Below are 13438 nucleotides of genomic sequence, written 5' to 3' on the forward strand. Positions count from 1 at the left end.
CAGCTGGCCCAGAAGGGACAAATCCTTTGTCAGAGAACTGTCTTTTGGCCATCTGCAGCCAGAAAGATGGCATGGTGGAGAAGATGGGACCAAAACCTGGCCATTCACATACAAGCCTCTTCTAGAGCTGCCTTAAACTAACCCTATAAATGAGTAAATAGGTAGAAGCTGGATCTTTTACCCTCCTACGGTAGCTGTGACAAATGGCCTTTTGCTCCATAGCCCAGTGTTACACTGTCACATGTGCAGGCCGCGTGGACCATATGTTCACCACATACTCTCTGCTGCCTCTGGAGCTTTTGCTAAAGATAAGAAGTGGCTCTTTGAGCGGCACTAGAACCTTCAGATGCCAAAAAACCCACCTGTCTGTTTGAGAGCCACCCTGCTGAAACTCCACAGCTACAGGTCCTGAGGCGTAGAAATAAAAATACCCCTGCAGGTTATAATACGTCACCTAGCTGGAAAAAAAATATTGAGCACAAACCATTGCAGGCGTACAAAGAATCAACTAAAAACCAAATCTATCACTGGTGTCTTCCTCTACCACTGCACAAGCTGTTCAAACACCATACACCATGATCTGCAATAGCAGTTCCTCATCAGTTTACATGACCGCTTCTTGGAGCAGTTAGGATTAAACTTGGGGAGCGAGGCTATGCTTGACTTAGGGCTAAGCACTACATGGGAGCGTTCAAGAGGTAAATATAGATGAACTGTGAATTAATGGTGACAACAGCTTAATCAAATTTAACGTGAGAAGCAGAGGAACACTGCCAAAAGCTGTCACAGTGACACTCTATTAAAAGGGGCTTAAATAAATCAACCAGTCAAAGCCCATCCTATGCTGAAATAATTTCATCTCCCAAAGCAGGGAAATAAGACATATAATACAAACCACAGAGACTCTGAATATCCCCCAACTAAAATGAAGAAATAAACCAGTACTGTTAAATGGGTGAAGGCAAGGATATTTCCCAGCCAAATATGTAAGAACTGGAAAATAAATTTTTCGTGAGAAAGGTAACACCCCCCCAATAAGTGATGTCCAGCAATATGTAAAATAAAAAGGACTAAAGTCGAATTTTAAGAGCCAACATGCAAAGAAAAAAAATCTGACCTGTGTTTTGTTTTAAGTGCATATTAAAAGGAGCTCAGCAACAGAGCTGGGATGGCCCTTGCCCTACCCGAGGGTAAAGCTGGGGCTGCAGAGGAATGCAGGGGCCACCTGTGCCCTCTTCAGGTCAGAGACAGAAAATGCTCTCTGGACTCAACTGCTGAAGAGCAGATGCTCGGGGGAAAATACCGGGTTTATTTGCTAAGAAGCAGCTAAACGCTAAAGTCAGCTCCCATGTGGCTGTAGTTTTTCCTCAAAGGTCTCAGTAGAGAAAGAGTTGAACAGACAGGAGCTGTCGTGCAGCCCAGCTACAAGGCGTGCCTTCTGCAAATGCTCTCAAATGCCTGTCTGTGGTGAGCTATTGCATGAAGATGGGACTGACATTAGCTGCTGGGACCTGCAGAAAACCCTTTGCTTTTCTGCAGTCCCTTCCGAGGCTGCAAGGGAGTGCCAGCAAAGCACAACCACAAATTAAAAATGGTCACCAGCCCCTTCAAACGGCACACATGGAGACATTGTCCTCGACATGCCAGAAACGCTATTAGAAGCCTGCAAATGCTTCTATCTGGAAGGACATTAAAAAGATTGCAGTTGTTTTCATTGGAAAGATAATAGCTAAAAGAGGGCATGATAGTGACGTTTGTATGGATAATGACCACACACTCATTTTAAAGAGAAACAAAAGATGTACTAAAAGCTCCAAGGCCTGGATAAGCCAGAAACCACTCTGAATGAGGGAGGAACAGACTTCTGGTGAGCGAGTACTCTGCAACTGCCCGTGTTGGGTTTCCTCTGCCTTCTCTTGAAATGTCTTGTCCTGGCTACTGCTGGGAAATGTAGCACCCCATAGAGGCCTGCCGGGCTGCTCTGTGTCGAGTGCTTTGTTAGATGGTCGAGTAATCGCATTTTTAAATTCCATGCAAATATGTTGCATGTCAAACAAAAATGGTACATTTAAGGTGTCCAGCTGTGGGAATACTGAAAATCCCAGCTTCCCTACCCAGTTTAACTACTCCCAGAGGCTATTTAAATCTTAACCATGTGAAAGGAATTTAGCAGTTTTTATTGTTATTTTTATTGTTATTTTCGGGACACAGTTTAGTAGGCATGGAGGTGTTAGGTTGACGGTTGGACTAGATGATCTTAGAGGTCTTTTCCAACCTTAATGATTCTATGACTCTATGATTTTAAAGCAGCACTTCTCCCCATTCACACTCTTTTGCATTCGTGTTTTTCCTGTGTGTGACCTCAACAGTTGCGATAGCGTTTGTGCCTGGAAGCCTTTGAAATGACCGGTTAAGAGCAGGTGAGATCCCCTTGCGAGGCAGGAGGGGTGCGGAGATGTGTGGGGCCCTGCTCCAGCTGGGTGAGCTGAGCGGCCGCGCAGAGCAGCCAGCTCGCTGCTCCCACTCGGCACTGCTGTCACGGTGCTGGAGCTCAGCAAACATAGCTGTCTGCGGGCAGCCAGTATCCTAGTAACTTACTGCAGCACGGGAACTTGAGCTGAAACCCTGAAAGCTCCGTCTAACACTTGACCATCGCTGCCTCCTCTGCATGAAGAGTTTCATACAGTTGAGCAGGTCACCGTAAAATTGACTATGTTCTGCTCAGTCTCTCCCAAACAGGGAATTTAACATGTTTCCCATACGTTAAGGCACAGTTTTTAGCTAGGAAAGAGCTTTGCTCAGCAGAAAAATCTGGCTATATTAGTACAAGTGGCCAACATGGGGATTTGTCTCCATAAAATATTCATCACAATGCCTACAGCTCGAGCTGGTCCCTAAAATATTATTTTGTGTGTGTATGCACGTGTGAATGTGCTCTGGCACACTCAAAGAGAGCTTTTTCATGAGCTAACTGTCCAGTTCCCAGTGCCGTGTTTTCAATTCTCTCCTGAATATTTGCCTACCAATTAGGTTGCTGTGATACTCAGGTTGTTAAAAGAGAGAAGGAATCATTCCTGATACAAATTAAATAGATAATGCATTAGCAACAGAAAAGAGCTTAAAAGGAGATGCCTTCTGTGTGGAAGAAGAAACACTAAACTACTCACACCAGGGACTCAGCTGGATACATGAAAAATTCCCAGGCAGTAGCTCAGGCATGTGTGTTTCAATAACTAATAGCCTGGACATTTCCTGTTAATACTGTACTACAACCACAGTTTGCTTTGGTTTGGATATTCATAATAAATGCATACTGTATATTTTACTTTAATTGTAACTTCTATATTTTGGTAAATTTTCAGGTCCTTTGGGGGCCTTTCAATATATATCTGTGGCTATATGTAGCTATATAGAGAGATATATGAATAAATACTCTCACACACACATAAAAAAAAATTTTATCCTTCCTTAATTCATTAAATTTGAGGGCTCCTGGCTATACGGAATATTTCTGTTCAGGAGCATGTCTTTTTGCTATCTCCCTAACCTTGTGACAAAGCTAAGAAGAATCAACAGTTCTTACAAGATTGCTTGCACTGCTGATGTAGTCTGACTGTCAATATAGTCTTAACAAGGATGCTTGATGGTAAAACACTTGGTAAGTCAAACAACAAATTAACCCACTGCAGGGCTTTTACTACTCCATTATCAGAAACTGTATGTCCCTTATGTGAAAGGTAACCTGTTAACCACGCATTTGCCTTAGTCCTAGCCATTATCTGCTACAGACACTAATGAAGTTACTAACAAGCCCTCTCTGAATCCAGAATTCCTGTTGCCTACCAATGAAACTGCTATTGCTAAAACCCTTGCTGTATGTAGTATATGACGCAAGTAGGAAAGCTTTTTCACTTAGAGATTCATTTTGGTGACTTCAGACCTAATAACAGTAGGAGCTTCTCAATACCTCTCATACAGAGAGGTACACACCAGAAGAGTCTATGTTCCCTGCATGTGTTGACTGGTTTTGAAGTTACAGCATCTTTTGGGAACGGCAGTGTTGCAATGCACAACTTTCTTGAGCAGTGATAATAACAGAAAGGGAACTATACAGTTGGATGCAGTAAGAATCTACTTATTAATGACCATATATTACATAGTGGTAAAACCAGAAAAGCTGTATTCAGTTTTGATGCATTAAGTTATCACAGGAGTTAAAAACAGCTGAAGATATACTACAATAGTAAGACAGGGTTTTCTTACAAAGTAAAACTGCCAAAACTAGAAGCATGCCAGTGAAAGAAGAGAATTTAAAATGAAGTTTTTCAGATTACAAGGGTGCAATGGAGGAGCCCACCTCCTCTCCACTCTGTCCAAGACACGGGAGCAACAGGGCATGCACCACAGAGAGAAGCAGATCAGCTTAAAACAAAAGGAACATTTTGCTCACACAGCATGCCCTGGCCTGTGGCATTCATAGCCACAGGAAGTCACAGAATCAAACAAAATACCGAGTTTTTTAAAAAGGGACTGAATAATTTAATGGCCAAAACCAACATTTCCATGCTAAGCAAGGGGTAATCAAATCTTGTGCTTCAGGATGTAAACTGATCGCCCAAGGAATCAGAGAGGAATTCTCCTCTCTCTTCACTCATCATACAACTTTGTATGATTGACCAGGTATTGTGGGCTTTTTCAAATTCCCTTTGAAGCACCACGTGTAGGATGGCGCTGCAGACATACTACTAGTCTTGAGGGACCAATGATTTCAGGTGGAATTGCAAAGCTGATGCATTCCTCTCCTGAGGATGCATCAGTCGACAATTAAGTAAAACGACTAATCAGAAAAATCTTGTTTATGTAATACCTTTATCCACACAACCGACAGAAAACTATTGGAAGAACTGATCCTAACTCGATGACATAGCTTGTCTGTGATACTGCACACATTTCTGTACCATGCTAAACACCGTCTTAAAATACTCAGCTTCACAGCACTTCCTAAGGGAAGCTCTTGAAGTCAGATGAGATACTACCCATGAAGAGTCATTAAGCCAAGTGTTAGATACAGACCAGGCAATTCCTCACCTCTGCTGCAAAGCATTTGTCACTCACATAATGGGAACACTCAGAAATCTGGATCTTAACAGAAGGATTTTTTAAAAAAGAAAATTAAAAAGTCAACACATACAAGATATTAATCTGTCTTCTCTCTCATTTTATAAAATGCATACCTTTAGGAATCTCAAACAGAAATCTCCATAAGAATTTTACATAAATTTTCATGTGATCATGTTTTACCAATATATTTTGGATGGTGAAAGTTCATACTAAATTGTAAGTAAGGCCTATGTGAGGGAATTATCTAGGTATGCCACAAGCTAGCAGTGATCTATAGAAAAGACATCTAACAGGCCACAAGTACCATTACCTTGGTTTAGACTTATTTACCCCTGCCTCCACTTTCAGCCTCCCAAAATAGGCAGCGGTGTATAAGAATTTGTGTATTTTCACAATGTACACCAAATGTCTTGTTCCAATATTATCGCAACATAAAGAACCAAAAAATAAATACATATCAACACTGATTTTTCTGAGCTTTCTGTCAAGATGCGAAGATGTATGTTTTCTATATTCATCCACAGTACTTAGTCTGAGTAAGGAACAGTTTTACACTTTGCTTTAGCCAGTCTTTGTTCAATAGCAGTTCCTGGACAAATTAACACAGAGGAAGAAATTGTAAAGCCAGATTTTGAGCTGTTTTTAAGATGAGCTTTTTCATGATCCAGTCGATCATCCCTTGACTTCCAAAAACTACACACAGTGTACTTAATTAGTAAATATTGAATGGAATTGAAAATGGAAAAATAATGAAAATAAATTCAAACTAAGATTCTTGACTAATAAGTGGGAATGAAGTGTAACCACAAAATAGAAATATCTAAGATAGGGGTGTTTCCAATATGAAAACTGTCTGGGTTTTTTTTTTTTCTTTTTATGATGTGATAGCTTGATTGGCAGATTCCTCAGCTAGACAAAGAACCTCAACCCATATCCCATTGAGTTCAGTGGAAACAGGACCAAATCCAGACTGAAAAACATCTGTCCTTTATCTCAAATAATTTTTGTATATTTTGGGTTATAAGACCATTCTGTAATATAGCTCTCATGCATAACGTATCACCATATCAAACAATCTTGACTTTAAGAAATTATGTTTAAATCATATTAATATGAAGAAAAGTATATAATAAAGCGCCAGAGCGAGAAGCACAAAGCAAAGAAGCTCCATGTTTTATCTTAAGTGACTTGTACAGTATTGAAGCTAGTTACAAAAGCAGATTTTCCATGAAACCAGGTCCTACCATAAAATTCAGCATGCCAACCATTTCATTCATAAAATCTCTCCCCCAAACATTATAGTTACTTATATTGCGAGAAAGTCCAATTCAGTTCCAGGACCAGGAGATTATTTTTTTTTAATGGAAAAAACAGTTAACACTGATTTTCATCTCTTCCCATAATATTAAAAATGATGCGTAAAGCTCTGCTAATCTGGTCTCTGGATAGCGCCCAATCCCTTGCCACGTGTTTCTGTTCTGGGTCTTGCCCTACGGGAATTTCTGTCAGCACATGCTCAGGAAACAGTCATACCGTTCACTTTTTTTTACTTTTTTTTTTTAAGACGGACTCTATCTGAAGTTTGGTGAACCTTTGCACTAATCACTGCCAGGTGCCTCTGGCTAGGTTTCTGGAATGCAAGGAATCTTTTCCTTCTCTCCCTCTTTCTTCCTTTCTCCTCTTCCCCCGCTCTCCCTGATATATAATAAATCCTTCATTGCAGATCACCTTGCTGGGCATCATTGCATTTTATTACCCTTTTCTATAAACAATGAGCAAACAAGTTACTGGGCTGTGACACACTGCCCTTCTTACAAGGCCTCAGTCTCTGCTCCAAGACTGCAAGATACAACACTGTATTTCTGTTTTTCTCCTTTCTTGCTGTGCTTGTTGCCAGCTTGAGTAGCCGTCTGCTGTTAAGAGACTCGGGCTCTATTCCTGGCTCTGCTACTAATGCAGCGTGTGACATGCCTCCGTGTGTAACATCTTTAAAGTAGGACTGAGGCAATGTCGGCCTTTTCCTTGCTTCTAGATAAATACCAGATACTATTTTTCATTCAGAATACTGCCTTGGGTTACTTTAATCCGGTTCTGCATCTTCACTCACCCACACTCTGAGCAGTGTCAACCAGGGTCTGTACAGTGAGTGCAGGAGCTCGTTAGCTATGAGGAGTAAGAAGGGCTTCATAAATGTTATGGAGAATACCATCCACGGGGCCTTTAATGTGACTGACGAGTCTTAGGTCATTTAATTGCTTTAGAATATTTTTAATAATACCAATCAACAGTAATATGAAAACAGCTTCAGCTTCAAAATTACACGGGAGCCAAAGGAGTCCTTCCTGGTACACTCAAAGGCTTTCTGTGTGGGCCTTCTCTTCAGGTACAGAGTGACTTACTGAAATACTCATAATCTGTTCTAACAGATACACATGCAAGTCTCAGGTGGGCGTAAAACATAACTCAGTATTTTGTAATGCATTTCATTACCTACACAAACTCACAGATATACACAAACACATTTTTTTCTATGTTAAATTATTATCTCTACAATTTTTCTGACCTGATATGTGCAATTTCTGCAGAGCATTTAATCATAGCAATGATTATATGTGCCAATCTAAAAGACATCCTTATTTATAAGGGTTTGTTCAATAATCTCCTTTGAAATGAAGCTGATGAATCACTACGGTGGGAGCTGCTACACGTAAGGAAAATTTGAAAACTTATTCTTGCCAACAATCTAGCAGGAAAATGTATTTCAAAAGTAAAAAAAATCCTTATTAATGTGGTCAAAGAAATATCAAGACATATTTAAATAAAGAGCACTGCCTTAGGTTCAAGTGATTGCCAGGAAGTCAATTACAAAGACACGCAATCAAACACAGATATTGTCTACTCAGTATTATCCAGCATGTACTGCATGCTTGACTGATCTATCTTATTTTAGTCATTCGAGGTCATTATTCTCTGGCAAGTATGCAGCAAGATGCTTCCAGGTGCAGGTAGATTCTGTACAGGTAGCTGATGCTTGCCTTTGTCAAGTTTACAGTCTAAAAGGCACTATACCGAGTAGTGGGAGATGTTAAGATAACTTGATCAGTTGTTATACCGTGATAAATTATTGTGTTTGGCGTATATGGTTTACATGTAACTGCAGAAATTTCACTTAAAAAGCAAAACAAAATTTAAAAAAAAAAAAGAAATCAGCTTTACAGATGTTAAGCGTAAATTTAACTACAGATAAAACCAGTAATGGCCAAAATCATTAATATAATGCAAAAGAGCTGTGGTTGAATCCATCTTAAATGGTTCCTGAGTTACTCTGACCAACTCCTTTAACCTCCCACCTTCTCCTGTAACTCTCTTATTTCTTACTCTAAGATAGTTTTGCTTACAGTGTCTCTTCTGGGCAGGCAACATAGCCGTTACTTTGAGATGCAGTGATGAAGGCTCTCTAATGAATGTCAATCCAGCCCTTTTAGAAACACAAATGAAATACATGCCCACCTATTTCTGCTGATAGCCAAACAATATTTTACCCCACGATCAAGCACAAAGTTATTCTTAACCATGTATTGTTGAACTAAGCCTATGCTAATGCTAATTTTGCTTTAAGGGGGGGAAAAAACTGTATAAGCCTATCTGGACATGATTATAAATGAATTCTGATCACATTTTCTACAATGAGATAAATGACTTGGGATTTGAAACCAGATGCTTTTAATTACTGATTTTCTTTGTTACATGAACCTCAGCTCCGCACCTGTACATTGTTCTTTCTTTGGACAGATGTACCGATGCCCCTTTTGCGTGCTCAGATCCATAACACTGAGATAAATGATGATGGGTTCTTGGGTTCCTCCATTGAAAATGTTTTCAGCTGTCAGAGATATCTGTTTCTTGTTATTGGTTTTAGTGCTTTTGAAATAAAGACTAAAACATTGACTTGTGTATTCTATTATAAATGAAGAGTATTCTCCAGTGGAATCCACAATGAATGAATGATGTATCTCCTTGGTCCTAGGAACTGTTACAAAAACTGTGTAGGTATTTAGCTCTCCAGAGTACTTCTAGAGAGTAAAAGTTTGTTTCCTACAAAGATTCTAGCAACATGCCAGTTCCTAGTCAATTTATTTATGTGAGCTCACAAACTTAGAGATGAATAAAATGTAGACATAAGTAGTTAGACACCTAATTGTCACTGAAAGTAATCAGAATTAGGTACACAAATGTATTTTCCTATCTGGCCATGGATTCTGGCAGTTAAGGAGATAGCACAACCTATTGAAAAGAATCTCCCCCATTTCTTTTACTGGTTTTGGAGAAATTTCTTACATCTTATCCCAGAAACAGTCACGTGCCAGAAAACTAGCTGCTTGCAAACAACGGTGAAGCAATTTGAGTCTGGTCCCATCTGATGGGCAAGCACCCGCCAAACCCTTTGTATGCCATCATCATCTACCAGTAAAGCTGAAGCCAAAAACCATCCCACAGAGCAGAGATGTGGGGTTGTTGGAAGGTGCTTTCTCCCAGCTCCGCAACTCACTAAGAGCAGGTAGGGGGGCTGGGCCAGATTCTTCTTTGAAGCGGAGGCACCTGACAGGGTCCTGGCAATGTATGCGGCAGGGCTGAAATGTGGGTAGGAGCTGGCTTACAGTCTCTTCTTGCCAAAGTGTAACATGGTAGTAGTACAAATAAAAATCTAACACACGAGATTTTATCCTGCATATTTGTTTTCAACCTTAAAAGTATCAGGAATTTCAAGTCTGGTGTTCCCTGGTTGAGCAAGAAGGGAGGGTCTGTGTATGTTGTGTTACTTTACGTAAAGAGAAATGAAGGACTACATTTTTAACAGAGATCTCTTTACATTTAAGTATTTCTATGGTATTTGAATTAACAGGTGCTAAGAAGCAAGCAAACAAAAATTCTGATGTTTAAGCAGCCTGATTAAAATGTCTGTTCACTTGACTGTTTTTAAGTCCTGTTTCTTGTGATTTTGTATGGGTAAGTGGATCTTCAGGGGGGTCTGGAACATGGGTTGAACAGGTTGCAGTTAGCTAGTGAGAAGCCCGGGCAAAAGAGAGTTGTGTAAGCTCCTTCCTCTAACCTTGATTACTTAATCCTTTATATTAAAGGCTCACAAGACTGGATTCAGAGTTCTCATTAATCATCACCTATGGACACCACAGATGTCTTAATCCCACTAGTTCTTCATTTACTGTTGTGTTTACAGAGCAGAAATTACCACAGGAATATAAAAAAATAGTTTCACTTTCCTTTCCCTTGGAGACACACCACCTTCCCAGTAAAGTTATTATTTCTCAGTAGCCTCAGCTTCTTTTGGGAACATAAGTGCTGTTTGTTATGGGCAACACAAGTGACAGAGGGCCTCACAGTCACATATAGAGGGACCGTGTTCAGATCCTACAAAGTGACCTTGTTAGGTCATTAAGCTAAATTGGTGCAAATCCCTAACTCGGTGCCACCACTCAAACTCACTTAACTTTAGACATATCAGTTTCTTTTAAGCTGATAATTTATCACACTAAATATTTTAAACTGGAATTTACAGAGATGATTTACAAATGAAACTAAGTACATTTTTAGATGACTTAGATAATAACGGCTAAAAAAATAGTAGAAAGAAAGCCAAGTGCAACATCCACCTAAGATTTAATACTAAAAGCTGTTTTTCTGTCTTCATTCTGCTATAAATCAAAATAGACTATTTTTGCAATGGGCAAAATGAAAGTGAGTTAGACATTATACATGGCATATACTACAAGAAATGCTAAAATAAATCTTTGCTACCTGAAATAAAAAATAAATATATATTTAGACCTGGATCATGATGAGCCCAGTTTCTGGATGCCAAAATATTTCTCAGTCACCACTTTTAGTTTAATTAATATCAATATAAGTAAAATTTTTTGGTCTAGCATACACTTCATACCAGAGTTTGAAAAAATACTCTCCATATTGTATCAAGCCAGTATAAATACATTTGGTAATGAAGTCAGATTTTGTTAGAACATTTTCAAGTGAATTAGATAATTTTGTCAAACTATTTAAATGTCTTAGCAAACCATTTGGGAAAATTGACTGCTGCATTTGGTATTGACTTTGGCAAAGGATGGTATAACATAGGGCTTTTTTTAAAAAAAAAGAAAAAGCCTTTAAATCAAATTCTGAATCTTATGTCAAACTTGAGTAGACTATTTGTACTCCGCCTCATGTAGTTTTTGGCATCTTCAATATTTGATGACTCAGTAATTAGATTTCTTGATAGTAATCATTTGGTTCATTCCACAGACTTAAACTATGCAATCCAGTCTTGTCATTATACTGATTCACAGTATAGAAATTCTTTGCATTTACTTAAACATGAATGCTGAGACAGCTGACAAATGAGGCAAAACATTGTATGTGTGCCAGAAAGCTGGAGCAGTTAATATGAAGAAAGGTAGTGTTAGGTGTTTCTTTCCTATTGTAAACCATATATATTTTATATGAGTAATAGCATACTGCTATGAACTGGCAAAGGTGTAACAGTTCTATAATTCAGTGGCTCCAAGCATTAGATTATTAAGTGATTTTGCCCAGTTAAATGGATGAATGCTTTAAACAAAACTGTACTAAAGGAAATTCAAAGACTATTAGTTCACACTAAGTTTCTGTACTTGCAATTAAAATGTCATGTATGGGCTTTATTTCAGCAGTCATTAATAATGTAAGCCTAAACAATTAAATACAGAAAAAGGATCTTGGACTGAGTATGACAATGCTGAATGCAGATTATTTTGAGTTTAGAAAATGCTATTTGAGATGCTGAAAAATTCCAAGTAATTACGTCATGAAACTAGATACCCTGTTTTAAAATAACTATACCACTCTCCATTTCCTGATGTTTGGTTCATGGTTAGAAATCTGTTATCATCTCACTCTTACGTTTTGTCATAGGATATTAACTATGGTGTTTCTGCAAAGACTTTACATTACTTAGGTATATAAGCACTGAGATAATAAATCAGGACTGTTGTCTCCTCTGAGAAAGAATACCTATTCCACTAGAACTGAAAACAGCAGAGAGACAATTCTGATGTAAACTTTGGCCTAAGCAAATTATCAAAATGTCTGTAGAAGGAGCTCAGTGAGAAACTCAGCTCACTCAGCATGGTGTTTCTGCTGAAAGAGAAGTGCCGTATGCTGGAATGGAGACACAAGGGGCAGCAAGGGGAATTCATCTGGGAGCTTCAGACCCCTCAAACTGGAAGACTGTCTGTTGCCCTCATTCTGGTCAAGTCTTTGCTTTCGTTTCTTATTAACAGTACCAGAAAGTGAAGTGCCTTAGAAACAAATCCACCTTACTGACAGCCTGTTAAATCCTTCCCATAGTATATCCTTACTTTATTTCATTCTTGGCTGGGGTTTTTGCCTTAACTCCCCCAGGAACCAACTCAAAGAGGAAACAGCTGAGCAGTGCACTGGCGAGCAGTGAGAGGAAGGGATCCTACTCCCCCAGGCTCAAGTTGTCCCATTCTGCAGGGAAAGAATAGCTCGTGGATTACCTGCACTTTGGACTGTCTGTCTCCATTCCTCCTATTTGCGCTCAGTGCCTTCTCTGCTACAGAAAACTTCGTATTTATCTGGTATCACTTCCAGCTAAATCAGCATGCCCAATGCTTCCTGTTGGCCACGACTCTGCCATGGGCATGAGTCTGCCAACAGGAAATACAAGGTCAGGAATGTGGGTGGCAGGGCAGGGAAGGAGAAGGGTTGGGCACAGGCATCTTATGTGTCAGGGACGGGGTAAGTCTATTCCTATGATGGGCAGATGTGCATCATACATTGGGAGGGGGCACTGGTACCTGCTACTGGCATAGGTCAGAAGAGATGGCTGAAGGAGGAACAGGGTATAGAAGCTAAGCTTGCTACAGCATTCATTCCCCAATTAAGAAAAAAAATGGAGTAATTCGCTCCTAATTGAATTTCCTCAATCAGATTGTTCTTCAACTATTCCAGGTGTAATTTTCCTTACTGTGTCCCTTCCGTGCCACATACACTCTGCCTTCTGCCCTTTGCTTGAAGCACACAATTAAAAACTTTCTGGGCTTTCCTTTTCCCATATAAAAGAAGGGATGGGTCTGTCACTGGACTAGGATGGGAAAACTCTACATTCAATTGCTGTATTTGCTAAAGAACCCCAACATATTTTTAGGAAAAAAAATCTCTTAATCTGTCTGTATCCCCAGTTCCCATCAGTAAAGCAAAATCAGAGTCCCCTCCCTGTCCAAAGTGCTGGGAAGAAAAACTG

General features: G+C 39.5%; 1 protein-coding gene across 5 annotated transcripts in view; it reads right to left on the reverse strand.

Annotated features, from left to right (window-relative positions):
* The window catches only part of GLIS1 (GLIS family zinc finger 1), a 205492-nt gene that overhangs the window by 12480 nt on the left and 179574 nt on the right, over positions 1 to 13438 (reverse strand). The gene's annotated exons all lie outside the window — the stretch shown is intronic.

This window comes from Mycteria americana, chromosome 7 (assembly GCF_035582795.1).
Source record: "Mycteria americana isolate JAX WOST 10 ecotype Jacksonville Zoo and Gardens chromosome 7, USCA_MyAme_1.0, whole genome shotgun sequence".
NCBI classification, from domain to species: Eukaryota; Metazoa; Chordata; class Aves; order Ciconiiformes; family Ciconiidae; genus Mycteria; species Mycteria americana.